Genomic DNA, 16435 nt, shown 5'->3' with positions numbered 1-16435 from the left:
GGTGGACGATCTGTCGAGCCTCTTCCTCATCCTCCGGGAGCTCTTTTCTCAGGATATACGCGATATATGGAACCGTCCAATCGGGAATGACCACCAAGATCTCCATGACCAAGTCGACCACTGCTGGGACTTCAACCTCAGTCGGATCTGTGGCACTCTTGGGATGTGGAGCTTCTTCGGTGAAAGGATCTTCTTTGACTGACGGAGTGTGTACATGCTCCAAGAACACACCACTCGGAATGGCTTCTCTCTTGGAACCTATCTTTGCTAGATCATCAGCTGCTTGATTTTTCAGTCGGGGTATATGATGGAGCTCCAACCCCTCGAACTTCTTTTCCAGCTTCCTCACTGCACTGCAGTATCCAGTCATGGCTGGGCTTCTCACGTCCCACTCCTTCATTACTTGATTGACCACTAAATCTGAGTCGCCATAGACCATCAGGCGACGGACGCCGAGTGAAATGGCCATGCGCAACCCATATAAGAGGGCCTCATATTCTGCCTCATTGTTGGAGGAATCAAAGTGAATCTGGAGCACATATCTGAGTTTATCTCCTCTGGGGGAAACCAGGACAACCCCAGCACCGGAACCATTCAACATCTTAGAGCCATCAAAGAACATGGTCCAATGCTCCGAATGAACTTCAGTCGGCTGCTGCTGTTCAATCCACTCGGCGAGGAAATCTACTATTGCCTGGGACTTAATGGCTTTCTTTGCCTCAAACTTGATATCAAGGGGAAGAAGTTCAATCGCCCATTTGGCCACTCGACCAGTTGCATCTCTGTTGTGCAAAATCTCTGATAGTGGAGCATCGCTGATGACTGTGATGGAATGATCAGAGAAATAATGAGCAACCTTCTTTGTGGTCATGTATATTCCATACACAAGCTTCTGATAATGAGGATATCTCTGCTTGGATGGAGTCAAGACTTCAGACAAATAATACACTGGGCGCTGAACTTTGAGAGCTTTTCCTTCTTCTTCCCGCTCGACCGTTAGCACAGTACTGACGACTTGTCCTGTGGCTGCGATATAGAGCAACAGAGGCTCTTTGCTGATTGGAGCAGCAAGCACCGGCTGGGTGGAGAGCAGAGCTTTTAGCTCGGCAAACGCTGCATCAGCTTCTGGAGTCCACTCGAACTTGTCTGCCTTCTTCATCAGTCGGTAAAGAGGCAATGCCTTTTCACCGAGTCGTGAGATGAATCGACTTAATGCGGCCAAGCATCCAGTAAGCTTCTGGACATCGTGCACTCGCACAGGGCGTTTCATTCGGAGAATAGTGCCGATCTTCTCTGGATTAGCGTTGATTCCTCGTTCGGAAACGAGAAAACCGAGTAACTTGCCACCAGGAACTCCAAATGTGCACTTTGATGGATTGAGCTTGATATCATACCTTCTGAGGTTGGCAAATGTTTCGGCGAGATCAGCGAGCAGGTCGGAACCTTTTCGTGACTTGACAATGATATCATCCATATACGCTTCCACATTCCGACTGATTTGAGTGAGTAGACACTTCTGAATCATTCGCATAAATGTGGCTCCGACATTCCTTAGGCCAAATGGCATGGTGATATAGCAGAAGCACCCGAATGGAGTGATGAAAGCTGTTTTTACCTCGTCGGGTCCGTACAGACGGATCTGGTGGTACCCGGAGTAGGCGTCTAGAAAAGACAGTCTCTCGCATCCCGCGGTCGAGTCAACAATTTGATCTATGCGAGGGAGAGGAAAATGATCTTTCGGGCAGGCCCGGTTGATGTGCTTGAAATCAATGCACATTCGGAGTGATTTGTCTTTCTTAGGAACCATGACGACATTAGCGAGCCACTCGGAGTGGTATATCTCTCGGATAAATCCTGCCGCCAACAGTCGAGCCACTTCCTCACCAATGGCTTTTCTCTTCTGGATGGCGGACCGCCGAAGATGCTCTTTAACTGGTTTTGCAGATGAGTCGACTCTTAGGTGATGCTCAGCCAGTCCCCTGGGAACACCTGGCATGTCAGCGGGCTTCCATGCAAAAATGTCCCAGTTCTCACGGAGGAACTGGATGAGCGCTTCTTCCTATTTTGGGTCGAGTGTTGTGGAGATGCGGATCGGAGCTGCATCGGGGTCGGTTGGGTGAATGTGAACAGGCTTCGTCTCACCGGACGACTGAAATGCAGACTCTGTGGCGGGTTTCTTGGATCGCAGCAAGTCACTCGGATCTGCGTTTTGCTTGTATTCTTCGAACTCGACCGCTGTCACCTGGGAATCAGCAATCTTTGAGCCTTTCTGGAAGCACTCTTCTGCCTTTTTCCGATCACCGGTGACAGTGATCACTCCTTTGGGGCCGGGCATCTTCAATTTGAGGTACACGTAACATGGTCGAGCCATGAACCGCGCATAAGCTGGTCTCCCCAAAATGGCATGATATGCACTCTGAAAATCCACGACCTCGAACGTCAACTTCTCTTTGCGAAAATGTTTCGAATCACCAAACACCACGTCCAGAGCTATTTGGCCGAGTGACTCGGCTTTCTTTCCTGGTATAACTCCATGAAAGCTCATGTTACTGGTGCTCAGTCGGGACATCGGAATGCCCATTCCTTTCAGTGTGTCTGCATACAGCAAATTCAACCCACTACAACCGTCCATAAGCACTTTTGTCAGTCGAGTGCCTTCAACAACTGGATCGACCACCAAAGCTTGCCTCCCAGGGGTGGCAATATGAGTCGGGTGATCAGATTGGTCGAAGGTGATGGGTGTTTGGGACCATTTCAGATAGTTTGCTTTTGCTGGGGCAACCATGTTCACCTCACGGTTAATAACTTTCAATCGACTCTTGCTCTCCACATCTGCAAAGATCATTAGAGTAGAGTTGATATGGGGATATCCTTCCTCACTGTCCTCCTTGTCTTCGACCTTGTCCGACTCCTTCTCCTTGTTATTAGACTGTTTTCCCTGAAACTGCTGGATCAGGAGTCAACATTGGCGAGTGGTGTGCTTCGGGTAGATGATATTCCCCTCTTCGTCTTTCTTCGTGTGGATGTGACACGGCATATCCATCACATCATTCCCTTCTTTATCCTTAACCTTCTTAGGGTTCCAGGATCCTTTTGGTTTCCCTTTAAACTTTCCCTGAGTCACGGCCAGAGACTCTCCAGGAGCTGCCGGTTCAGCCTTCCGCTTCTGTTTCCGACTGGTGTTTCCCTTTTCCGACTGACTCGGCTTGTGCTTGCCGCTTCGGAGTCGGTCTTCTTCTTCGCCGTTGGCGTACTTGGTAGCAATCTCCATCATCTGACTCAAGGTCATGTCACCGGTTCGACCAAACTTCAAGCTCAATTCTCTGTTCTTGACGCCATCTTTAAAGGCGCAGACTGCCTGATGATCAGACACATTCTCCACAGTATGGTGCAAAGTGATCCATCTCTGAATATACTCTCTGAGAGTCTCATTGGTCTTCTGCACGCAGACTTGCAACTCCGTCAGTCCAGCCGGTCGCTTGCAAGTTCCTTCAAACGTTCTGATGAACACTCGGGACAGATCTTCCCAAGTGTAAATGCTGCTAGGAGGTAATTGAGTCAACCATGCCCTGGCAGAACCTTCCAGCATGAGGGGCAAATGCTTCATGGCCACCTCGTCGTTCCCACCACCAATCTGAACCGCCATTCGGTAGTCCTCAAGCCAAGTTTCAGGCTTAGACTCACCAGTGAACTTGCTGACTCCTGTTGCCAACCTGAAATTGGGAGGGATAACTGCGGCTCTGATAGCTCTGCTGAAACATTCAGGACCAGAAACATGCACTCGACTGCTCGTGGGCGCATCTCTGTCGAGTCCGCCTCGATGGGCTCTGTTCCGGTCGACCAAACCTTGCACGATAATAGATCACGCATCGAAGCCTGGTTCTCTGGGGTCGACTGGAACTCTTCGCCCCGTACTGAACTGATGCCTGTCATCTTGCTGCCGAGGAGCGTAAGACCCACCCCTCGGAGGGGAATTGGGCACTCGACGCCTATCATCTCGGACGAGTCGGTCACCATATTGGTCTCGCCGATTCTCGCGCCCTTCACGCCGCGGAGGCGATCTGGGACTGTGAGCCGACTGAACCGTATTCGCAGCGACGGATCGACTGTGAATTCTGTTGCGCAACTGCGACACGGCCGAATTCTGGTCTCCTGCTGCCCGGAGCAGATCCCTGATCTGCATCAAGCCTCTGCCAGCTTCCGACTGAGAGGGTTGGATGGACTCTGCTATACGGGTCGCAGCTGCTAAATTCTGGATTGGGGTTCGATATACCTGAGTCGGCGGGAAGAGTTGACGTCGACTGGTGTCGGGAATTCGTTGCCGCGCGCGCTCGTCGAGTGCTCGCTGAAGATTCTCCAGTCGAGCGCGTTCGGCCAAATTGGCCAAACGTACCTCCTCCAAGGCGCGAGCCTCGGGGGTTTATCCTGCGATGGGAGTACGCAGAACATCCACGTTCCTGCGGCGAAGTTCCTCTCTTTGCAGAGAGTCGAGTGGCTCGGGCTGGTACTCTTCGTGGTCTCGTGCGGGGTCGCCTCCGTCGCCTGCTCCACCATCACGGGCGAAGCCAGGAGGACTGTGGGGCCCGTCGACCATCAGAATTTCTGCCGCTGGATCACTGCTATCGCACTCGGATGCGGTCTCTACGGAACCAGTCAACAGATCGAACAGGCCGTAGAGAGATTCGTCGGGCTCGATTGCCACAACTTGGGTGGTGGCCGTCTGGCGAGCCACCACGTGCCTCACCCACCGCTGAATCCTCGACCGGCCCGAGCGCTTGCGCTGACAGGAGACCAGGAGGGTGGTCAATGGGGATGTCGACCGATACGGGGTCGACGGTTGCCGCAGCAGAACGCCGCGGACACATGCGCGAAAATGTGTCGCACCGCGGACGGGGAGCGCATCAACGTCGAGTGGAGCCTCCTGGAGCCAGGCGGAGTCGTCGGCGATGAAGGTGAGAGCGCCGAGATGGATCTCTCGACCCTCGACCAAAAATCCAGCAGCCACCATGATGAAAGTACTCGGAAGAATCGCAACTTCTCCACAAAATTGCTAAAACACCGGCCCCACGGTGGGCGCCAACTGTCGTGGTTCTAAGCCTGACAGTAGAGTGGGGGGGGGGGGGTAGGTATGGAGAGGCAAGGTCCTAGCTATGGAGAGGTTGTAAACACAAGAGATGTACGAGTTCAGGCCCTTCTCGGAGGAAGTAAAAGCCCTACGTCTCGGAGCCCGGAGGCGGTCGAGTGGATTATATGTATATGAGTTACAGGGTGCCGAACCCTTCTGCCTGTGGAGGGGGGTGGCTTATATAGAGTGCGCCAGGACCCCAGCCAGCCCACGTAGGAGAGGGTTTAAGGTGAGTTAAGTCCGGGGCGTTACTGGTAACGCCCCACATAAAGTGTCTTTACTATCATAAAGTCTACTTAATTACAGGCCGTTGCAGCGCAAAGTGCCTCTTGACCTTTTGGTGGTCGAGTGAGTCTTCGCGGTCGAGTCCTTCAAGGCAGTCGAGTGTGTCTCTCGTTGGTCGACTGGAAGGTGACCTCTTCTAAGGGTGTCCTTGGGCAGGGTACTTAGATCAGGTCTGTGGCCCTACCCTAGGTACGTGACCCCATCAGCAGGTAATCCACATCCGACCCCCATCCTCCTCCTCCTCCTTCCACATCCCACATGTCCCGACCGCCGGCGCGACACCTTCCACCCAAATCACCGACCCCTCCACCAAATAAGAGCTGGCCTAAGCCATGGTGCACACAGTATAGCCAGGACCTCAAGGAGCATTTGGTAGCGGAGAAGCAAATCGTGGCCGCACGCGCGGATGAGGTCGCGATGGCTGTCATTCGTGCCGACCGCCAGATCTTGAAGGAGCACCTTGCCATTTGCTAGCTACGCCGGTTATGCATGCTCGGTTTACCCATTGCGTGTACTGCTCCTGCCTTTCCTTCACAAATTCTAGTGAATTGTGCTATCTAATTTTACCATGCAATTTGTTGTTCTAGTGTATATGTTCTATATGTCGTGCAGTGTGGTGCTCACTTATTAACTATTTTGTTAATTAGTTGTCGTCTTCAGTTAACTGTTTGGTTCAATTCTGCAAATGTAATGTTCAATTCTTCAGGCTGCAATTTTTTATTGTCTTCCATGTGAGAAATAAATCGAATTCATCTTTACAAAATTGTGGGTGCATTCTGTTATTGTATACCATGTGAGGAATAAATTGAATTTGGCTGTAGTAAATACATGAGAAACAAATACAATTTCTACAGTTGGTTGTAGTTAACTATTTGGTTAACTGTCTGATCTTCTATTAGGAGTATGTTATATTGTGCAATGTGGTGCTCAATTAATGTTTGGTTCATTTGTTGTGGTGTTTAGTTAACTGCTTGGTTCAATATTATATTGTGCAATGTCATGCTCACTTAATGTTTTGTTCATTTGTTGCGGTATTTAGTTAAATGCTTGGTTCAATTCTGCAATGCGATGTCCAATTGTCATGGGTAGAATTTTGTATTATTGTGCATGTGAGGAATAAATCGAATTTGGCTGCACTTAATAAATGAGAAACATATACAAGTGCTATATTTCCTAGTTCTTAATCATGCTTGGTTTGGATAAATGAGTTCTCCCTGTGGCTTGAATTAATCTGACTGCAATGTGATTATTTTTCATCAACATATTTTACTGATAGCATGCAAACCCTTACTTAACTTGATGACTAACTACCTTATATGTGTTGCAAGGAAACAATGGGAAGCACTGAGGTTTAGAATCGAGGTTAGCACGTGCATGGTCCGTTGTCTAATAGCACATTATTGTGCAATTGTTGGAACCATTCTAATATTTGGGTTTTTAACAATTTGGTCTTGCACATGTAGGTCCTGCTACCAGAGGTTTTGACCCGCTGTTCGACCCTTTTTGCATATGGGGAAATGAGTTGTCCATGAATATCAGTCAAGTCAAGAAACTCAGAAAGATTGTTAGGATAAAGAAATTAGTGACAAAAAATAACAAGATCTTTGTCTGCACAATGAAGAAGACCTCAGTTCACTACAGGATGGTACCAACTATTATACCTTGCCTTTTTTCTTCCTTTGCCCCATTTCCAATATAGAGAAGATATTTATGCACATCCTTGTTTTCAGGCCTTTCCAAAGCAGTTCACTGATGATTACCTCTCAAACCACCTGTATGGTCAGGAGGCGAGGAAGGTATTCATACAACACCCACGGTTCAATATTGAAGTGTTCCTGAAGAGGACAAAGGATGGACAGTCAGTCATCCACAGTCACTGGCCTAAAGTTACAAAGACCTTCAACATCAATGAAAGCTCAATATCCGCCTTCTGCTTCAGTAGTTTACCAGATGAGATACATCTGTCTATGTACCGTTTATGATGCTAATTTCGAAAGGTTATAGATGTTGCATGTGAAACTTGGTCCTAGTGTAGCTGTGTAATGGGGTAGCTGAGTGCTAAAGCTATATGATGTTGTACTCTAATGTATTTCAATTATGAAAATGAAATATATTGTGTGCTTAATATAAACTATCAATTAGATTAATAAATGGATTATGAATAATCAGATAATTAGCCTGCTAGTGGCGAATTAGCCTGCTAATTGGGTTTTGCTATTGCAAATGGTTGTTAAAAAAATACCGTGGGTGATGACCTCAGGCAACGCACATAGTTTCTAGGAATAAACCGTGTTGAATCAATGAACAATCACACACGACTTTGTCTTGAAAATTGTTTGTGTTAGGCCACCTTGCGCAAACATTTACCACATGAAAACTGTGTGTGATGGACAGCCTTTGCCACACAGTTTCTTCCATGGACCGTGTGTGATATATTCAATAATGCAAGCAATTTAACGGGAAAAATTGTGTGTGATGTACCTGTGAACGGAAACATTTTCGAGCGACTGTGTGGGATGTACATACGAACGGAAACGTTTAGTGGGGAAATGTTCATCCTGTGCGGCTTAATTTTAGAAGCCGGGGAAAATTTATTTCGGGATTTTTGGAGTCCGTTCAGTATTCCTTTTTTCTGAGCGTAACTTAAAAAAAACGTGAACCGACCTAACGGGCCGTGTCCGACCCGGACACTTGGCCCGGCCGGCTTTATAAGCCAGGGGAGGCCCAGCCGAGCCCCCAAACCCTAGCCGCCCCGCCCGCCGCCTTCGCCGCTTGCCGGAGGTAGACCTCGCCGCCGCCAGTTTTTCTCGAAAAAACGTTCGGTTTTCCGTCGGTTTTTCGTTTGGTTTTTTAGTTTCGTTTTTTTAATAGATCGGTTTTTCCGGTTTATTTAATTAGCGAGCGTTCGCTCGTTCGTTCGTTTTAACAAACGTGTTCATCGTTTAGATCCAGATAACGAACGTCTGTTTGTTAATCTGTTCGTCGTTTTCTTTTTCTCGGATTAAATCCGCGATTTTTCTGATCGCGATTCCTGATCCGATTTTCGTTCTAGTATAACTTTTGGCTCATTTATTGGAATCAGGCGATTCAAGCGCTTGGAGTTTCGTCTCAAAACCCTATTTCTGTTTAACCAACTCAAAAAAGTTTTTGCCACTGTAAAAATTGCCCTAGATTCAGAATAGTAAACGAAGCCTATTTCTTTTGTCTTTTGTCTTTCGTTGTTTCGTTCAATTCGATTCTTTTTGCCAACCGGAGTTCTTAAGTTGAACTTTCTGGTTAGATCTCTTATTCGAGTTTTACCTGTGCATTAGATTAGTACTTATTGTATGCTTGTTTGTTTGCGATAGAGTACCTGGAGTGCGCCGCTTGCTATTTCGAATCGCTAGGTTTCCCGGATCATCAGCAAGGCAAGTAACACTTTGATCACACTTCCAATTACCCAGTTTTATTGCATTAGATCAATCAAAAACCATTGAATGTTTAGGATCTAATTAAATTGTGGGTTTGGGAAGTAGTTGAGGTAGTACCTATTACCTGTTTATTATCAAACCTTTGGGAGTTACTTCTACGTTTGCTTATTATGCTATGCTATGCTAGTAGACGTGGATTGGGTGAGTGTATCCATGACAGATGTGAGATTGTTAAATTAATGGCTTATCTAAGGTGGCAACTTAAATACACATCTAGGTGGATTGAGGCACCTGGGTATTCCAGTGATTGCCTGTTTTTCTTTTGGACCGCCACCCAGGCTCAAAGGGATCATGAGATTATTCATGCTAGAAACTTCTATGTGCAGCCACAAGCTACTATGGGCTCTAGCATAGTTGATTAAGTTGTGCGAACTCTTATAGTGCTAGACTAGCAGATGTAGGGAAAAGTAGGTGTAACGGTCTACCCGATCGTAAGGTGCTAGCGCTTCTGAAAGACTATGTCTCGGTCATCCGTTTCTCAAACACCATGCAATGCGAGAAATCCAACGAAGGAGATCGAGTCTTGTGGGGAAAAGTGCGCAAACCTCTGCAGAGTGTATAAACTAATCATGGTTAGCCGTGTCCAGGGTTATGGACATTTTGAGTATCTAGTACCTGGATTATCATGTGAATCTCATCACGTTACTCTAAATTAATTTTGTTGGCTTTTGTTTAATGATGATGCTTAATTGGGATTGAGAATGCTGTCAACCATTCTCAATGTTTAACAACCACCATGATAGTTAAATAAAATTTATTCCTTTGCAGTAGGGAAAAATTGGCTTTACGCAAAACTGTAACCATAGAGCTTTCCACCAGCCAAATACGCATGTAGTATAGCCTTATTCCTTCATTGCTCTCTATGTGTTACATTGCCAGCATATTCCATGTGCTTACTCGTTTCAAGCTGCAACGTTCATGTTGCAGACTTTTCAGACGACGATTAAGGTGCTTTTAGGTCGTGGTTCTATACTCGGTGATGCCATTGGAGTTGATGGACTCACTTATCTTCCAAGCCTTCCGCTGTTATCGTTATTAGATGGCCTTAAGCCATATTTATTGTAATAAGTTCTCTTTTGAGATACTCGATGTAATAAGTGTGTGATTGCTACTCTGTTATAAATCCTTCAAGTACTGTGTGGTGTCAGCATTACTGATCCAGGGATGACACCGGAGCACAGAGATTGGACCGTTTGAGGTCTGGTCGCTACAAGATGGTATCAGAGCACACGCTGACTGTAGGACACGACCACTAAGCTAAGGCCCTAGATCACTACTCACTCTCTTCTCATTTTGAATTCTCATCTTTTCTGCTCTTTTAGGATGGCGGATGCAAGGAACAAGTTCACACAACAGATGAACATACACCCTTTGGACGTCACTTGAAGGAAGTTACTAGATACCTGAACATAGGAGTACCAAGCTTCACTGGGACTTACAACACCACTTTACCCGAAGAAGAGCGCTGGATGATTCAAGTTCAAGTTCCAGGAAGGACGTCCATGCCAGTCACTGAGCCCATAGAGTTTTCTTTTGATGCACCAACTTAGAATCTAGGAAAGAGCATGGCAGCTCACATCGCCATGGGACACATTGGAGAAATTTACCGCAATGATCTCAAGGATACTATCTACCAGATTTGTGGGAGCCGAGGTGAGCAATGGGAGATGATCAGCACCAGGAAGGATAGCTCAATTGCAGCTTTTATCCAGGAGTTAAAGCAGCACATTCGACGTCAGGAAAACCAGATGTGCGCCGACATGATAGATCTGAAGAAGGCAAGGACAAGAATCAAGGAACTGGAGGAAGAACTCAAGGCTACACGTGAAGATTATGAAGAGGAAATTGAAGTACTCGTGGATAAGAATGCCGACTTAACAATGAAGATCGGAATATTTATGGGAGGCCCTACACTAATAGAAGAAGATGAAGAACCCAAGGAGATTTGCCTGGAAGACTACATCATCATTGACGACACTGATTCGGATCCAGATGATAGCGATGATGACTATGTTGGTGAAGCTGGAGCAGATATCATGGAGTCTGCAACCGAAGAACATTTTTAGTAGACCACCACATCAGTAGTAGTAGTCCACCATGTAAATATAGTAGTCCGAGCACTTTTGCGATAGTTAGATCGATTGTATGCCCTTATTTGATTGATTGAATGAAGTGAATTGTTTGTTTTGCCTCATGAGCATATGGGTAGTGTTTTCTCTCTAGACCCCTCTCTATTCTTAAATCTCATCTTTTCTAAACCCTCATATGCCTCCGAGACGTGACCCCGGATTTACCTTCCCATCGGAGCTCACCCAGTTGATCCAGCAGCAGAACACATTGATGCAGTTGCTAGTCCAGAATCAGAATCAGGGGAACAACAACAACAACCCACCACCACCACCTGTTGATCACTTAGCCCGTTTTCTTAGGCTGAATCCGCTGGTGTTTTCCAGTAGCACCGAGCCGATAGTAGCAGATGATTGGCTCCGCAAGACAGCAAGGGAGTTGACCACAACAAGATGCACAGATGCGGAAAAGGTGAAGTTTGCCGCACATCAGCTGGAAGGACCCGCAGCATCATGGTGGGAGAATTTCACAGCCACTTTCCCTGTCGACACTGTCACGTGGGACCAGTTTCAGCAGGCTTTCCGTACTGTCCATGTTTCAGCAGGAGCTATGGCCATGAAGAAGTGAGAGTTTTGCAACTTGCGCCAAGGAGGACGGACAGTGGGCCAGTATGTGGAGGACTTTAGTAAGTTAGCACGTTATGCCCCAGATGACGTAGCTACGGATGCAGCTAAGCAGGAGAAGTTTCTGGAAGGACTGAATGATGAGCTAAGCATGCAGTTGATGGTAGCAACCTTTAACAACTACCAGGAGTTGGTAGACCGTGCTCTCATGATTGAAGGGAAGCAGCAGCAGATTGAGAACCGCAAGAGGAAGTATGGACAAGGGAGGTACAATTCAGGAGCTCAGCAGAAGCCACATTTTACCCCTAGACCGGGAGGACATTTTCAGCATACCCATGGAGGAGGTAGCTTGCACAATCACAATGGCACCAGGAATGGTAATGGGAATGGAGGAAGCACTCGTTCTTTTCGATACTGGTGCATCGCATTCATACATATCAAGGGGATTTGTGGATAAGTATAACCTGCCCACCAAAGTTCTTAGAACACCTATGTTAGTAAGCTCACCAGGAGCGGAGTATATGGCTAGCCAGGGATGTTTTCAAGTGCCATTGAGTATAGGTAGGCATGTGTTTCCCTCGGATTTGATCTTTTTGGAATCACAAGGATTGCTTGTAATTCTGGGTATGGATTGGCTGTCGATGTATGGAGGAAACATCGATTGCGCTAGTAAGTCAATTTTGCTTACCACCCCAGAAGGGAGAAGGATCAAGTACGTATCCCGGCATGTACCGATGAGGACTCAAGTAAATAGTCTAACGGGAGTTGTGCAGGAGGAAGTACCAGTAGTGAAGGATTTCCCTGATGTATTTCCAGAAGAGTTGCCAGGCATGCCACCGGATAGAGATATTGAGTTTTTTATTGAGCTTTTGCCAGGCACATGGCCAATATCTAAGAGACCATATAGGATGCCCGCAAAGGATTTGGTGGAGATTAAGAAGCAGATTAAGGAGTTACTGGATAAAGGTTATATTCGCCCAAGTTCTTCGCCTTGGGGATCACCAGTACTTCTAGTGGAGAAGAAGGATGGATCGTTAAGGATGGTTGTTGATTATCGAGGATTGAATGAAGTAACCATCAAGAACAAGTACCCACTACCGATGATCAATGATCTGTTTGATCGATTGCAAGGAGCTAAGGTATTTTCCAAGATCGACCTATGATCAGGATACCATCAGTTGAAGATTCGAGAATAGGATATACCTAAGACGGCTTTTACCACCAGGTATGAGCTGTATGAGTATACCATTATGTCATTTGGTCTGACTAACGCACCTGCATATTTTATGAAGATGATGAACAAAGTGTTTATGGAGTTTTTGGATAAGTTCGTCGTACTGTTCATTGATGATATCCTGGTTTACTCGAAGAATGAAGAGGAGCATAAGGAGCATTTGCGTTTGGTACTTGGTAAGCTCAGAGAACATCAGTTATATGCCAAGTTTAGCAAATCTGAGTTTTGGTTGAAGGAAGTTGGATTTCTCGGACACGTTATATCCGGAGAAGGTATAGCAGTAGATCCCACCAAGATTGACACTGTGACAAATTGGGAAGCGCCAACAACAGTTGGAGAGATCCGGAATTTTCTTGGACTTGGAGGATACTACCGGAGATTTATTGAAAATTTCTCGAAGATTGCGAAGCCTATGACGGAGTTGCTGAAGAAGGATACCAAGTTCATATGGACTGAGGAATGTGAGGCCAGTTTCCAGGAGCTGAAGAAACGTTTGGTTACATCACCAGTGTTGATTTTGCCAGATCAAACTAAGGATTATGAGGTGTATTGCGACGCTTCACGTCGAGGACTTGGAGCAGTGCTTATGCAGGAAGGAAGAGTTGTTTCATATGCCTCACGACAGCTTAAGCCTCATGAGTTGAATTATGCTACGCATGATTTGTTGTTAGCAGCCGTAGTGCATGCATTGAAGACTTGGAGACATTTTCTCATTGGAAACCATTGTGAGGTATACACGGATCATAAGAGTTTGAAGTATATTTTCATGCACAAGGAATTGAATCTCAGACAAAGGAGATGGTTGGAGCTCATCAAGGATTATGACATGAGATTGCATTATCACCCTGGAAAGGCTAACGTAGTAGCTGACGTGTTGAGCCGTAAAAGTCATGTCAACACCTTAATGATGGGAGATTTACCAAGGGAGTTAGCCGAAAATCTTTGTGAGCTATGTTTGGAGATAGTTCCGAGAGGTTATGTAGCAGCATTGGAGATTCAGTCTACTTTGATGGATAAGATCAGAGAAGCTCAAAGGACTGACAAGGAGATTGCTTCTATTAAGGAGAAAATGAGCAAGGGAAAAGCTAAAGGATTTCGTGAGGATGAGCACGATACCTTATGGTTTGAAGACTGCGTTTATGTGCCTAATGACCCAGAGATCAGGAAGTTAATTCTGCAGGAAGCCCATGATTCACCATACTCGATTCACCCAGGAAATACCAAGATGTATTTGGATTTGAAGGATACTTTTTGGTGAACTGGAATGAAGAAGGATATTGTGGAGTATGTAGCAGTTTGTGATGTATGTCAGAGAGTAAAGGCAGAGCATCAGAAGCCAGCAGGATTGCTACAGCCATTGCCGATACCCGAATGGAAGTGGGATAAGCTAGGCATGGATTTTATTATGGGTTTACCCAGAACTCATTCAGGCTATGACTCGATTTCGGTTGTAGTCGATCGTTTGACAAAGGTAGCTCATTTCATTCTAGTGAAGACTATCTATACCAGTGCAAAGTTAGCAAAGATATACATGACCAGAATCGTATGTCTGCATGGAGTTCCAAGGAGCATTGTATCAGATAGAGGAACCTAGTTTACCTCAAAGTTCTGGAATCAGTTGCATGAAACTTTGGGTACCAGGCTAGAATTCAGTACAGCTTTCCATCCGCAGACAGATGGACAGACCGAGAGATTCAATCAGATTTTGGAGGATATGCTGAGAGCTTGTGCGCTAGATTGCAGATCTAGTTGGGATGAGAATTTGCCATATGCAGAGTTCTCTTACAACAACAGTTATCAATCCAGTTTGAAGATGGCCCCTTTCGAAGCCTTGTACGGAAGAAGGTGCAGGACCCCATTGTCGTGGGATGAAGTTGGATACCGCTAGTTGTTTGGACAGGATCTAATTAAAGAGTCTGAACAAAAAGTAAAATTGATTCACGATAGGCTCAAGGTAGCCCAATCCAGGCAGAAGAGCTAAGCAGATTCTAAATGCAAGGAGACAGTTTTCGAAGTCGGAGACCGAGTTTATCTTCGAGTATCTCCATTTCGAGGAGTTAAGCGCTTTGGAGTTAATGGAAAGTTAGCGCCACGTTTTGTAGGACCATACAAGGTTTTGGAGCGTATGGGAGAAGTGGCCTACAAATTGGAATTGCCCGAATGATTGTCAGGAGTTCACGACGTGTTCCACGTTTCCCAGATGAAGAAGTGCCACGCAGAGATGGCTGATATACCACTGAGAGACACAGTGCCGCTGGAAGTAATTCAGTTGGACAGTGATTTGACCTATGAGGAGAAACCAGTCAAGATTCTTGAGTGTGCCCACCGAGTCACCCGCAGCAAGGTTATAAAGTTATGCAAAGTTCAATGGAGCCACCACACGGAGGATGAAGCCACCTGGGAGCGAGAGAAAGAATTGCTAAAGGACCACCCTCACATATTTCTAGCCAACCTGAATCTCGAGGGTGAGATTCATCTTAAGGGGGGTAGGTTTGTAACATCCAAAATTTTCAAATTTGGAATGTTATACACTAGATCATCATTGCATATCATATTTTATTGCATTTTGGTTGATCCTAGAAATTTCACGCAACTCAAGGACCCTCGGAGAGAGTTGGGGATTTCGTTATTTTCATATTTGAGTCTTCTCAAATTTTGAAAATAGGATCATTTGATTTTATTTATTTTATCTTCAATTATTTCTATTACAAAAGTATGAGAGAGGGAATAAAATGACTTTCCCAAAATAAATAAATATTGAGGATTTAATAATAAAATCAAATAAGATTTTATTTTGGTTTTATTTGCTATTTTATTTGAGTTTAGGAAAAATGCGCGTTTTTCAAAATTGCATTTAGGCCCCAAATAAATGTTCATCCTGTGCGGCTTGATTTTAGAAGCTGGGGAAAATTTATTTCGGGATTTTTGCAGTCCGTTTAGTATTCCTTCTGGTTTTTTTCTAAGCGTAACTTTAAAAAAACGCGAACCGACCTAACGGACCGTGTCCAACCCGGACACTTGGCCTGGCCGGCTTTATAAGCCGGGGAGGCCCAGCCGAGCCCCCAAACCCTAGCCGCCCCACCTGCCGCCTTCGCCGCTCGCCGGAGGTAGACCTCGCCACCCCGGTTTTTCTCGAAAAACCGTTCGGTTTTCCATCGGTTTTTCGTTCGGTTTTTTATTTTCGTTTTTTTAATAGATCGGTTTTTTTGGTTTATTTAATTAGTGAGCGTTCGCTCGTTTGTTCATTTTAACGAACGCATTCATCGTTTAGATCTAGATAATGAACGTCCGTTCGTTGATCTATTCGTCCTTTTCTTTTTCTCGGATTAAATCCACGATTTTTCTGATCGCGATTCCTGATCCGATTTTCGTTCTAGTATAACTTTTCACTCGTTTATCGGAATCAGGTGATTCAAGCGCCTGGAGTTTAATCTCGAAACCCTCTTTTCATTTAACCAACTCAAAAAAGTTTTTGCCATTGTAAAAATTGCCCTAGATCCAGAATAGTAAACGAAGCCTGATTCTTTCGTCGTTTGTCTTTCGTTGTTTCATTCGATTCGATTCTTTTTGCCAACCGGAGTTCTTAAGTTGAACTTTCTGGTTAGATCTCTTATTTGAGTTTTACCTATGC

The sequence above is a fragment of the Triticum aestivum genome, chromosome 7A (assembly GCF_018294505.1).
Source record: "Triticum aestivum cultivar Chinese Spring chromosome 7A, IWGSC CS RefSeq v2.1, whole genome shotgun sequence".
In the NCBI taxonomy this organism is placed as follows: Eukaryota; Viridiplantae; Streptophyta; class Magnoliopsida; order Poales; family Poaceae; genus Triticum; species Triticum aestivum.
This window is presented reverse-complemented; position numbering follows the sequence as displayed.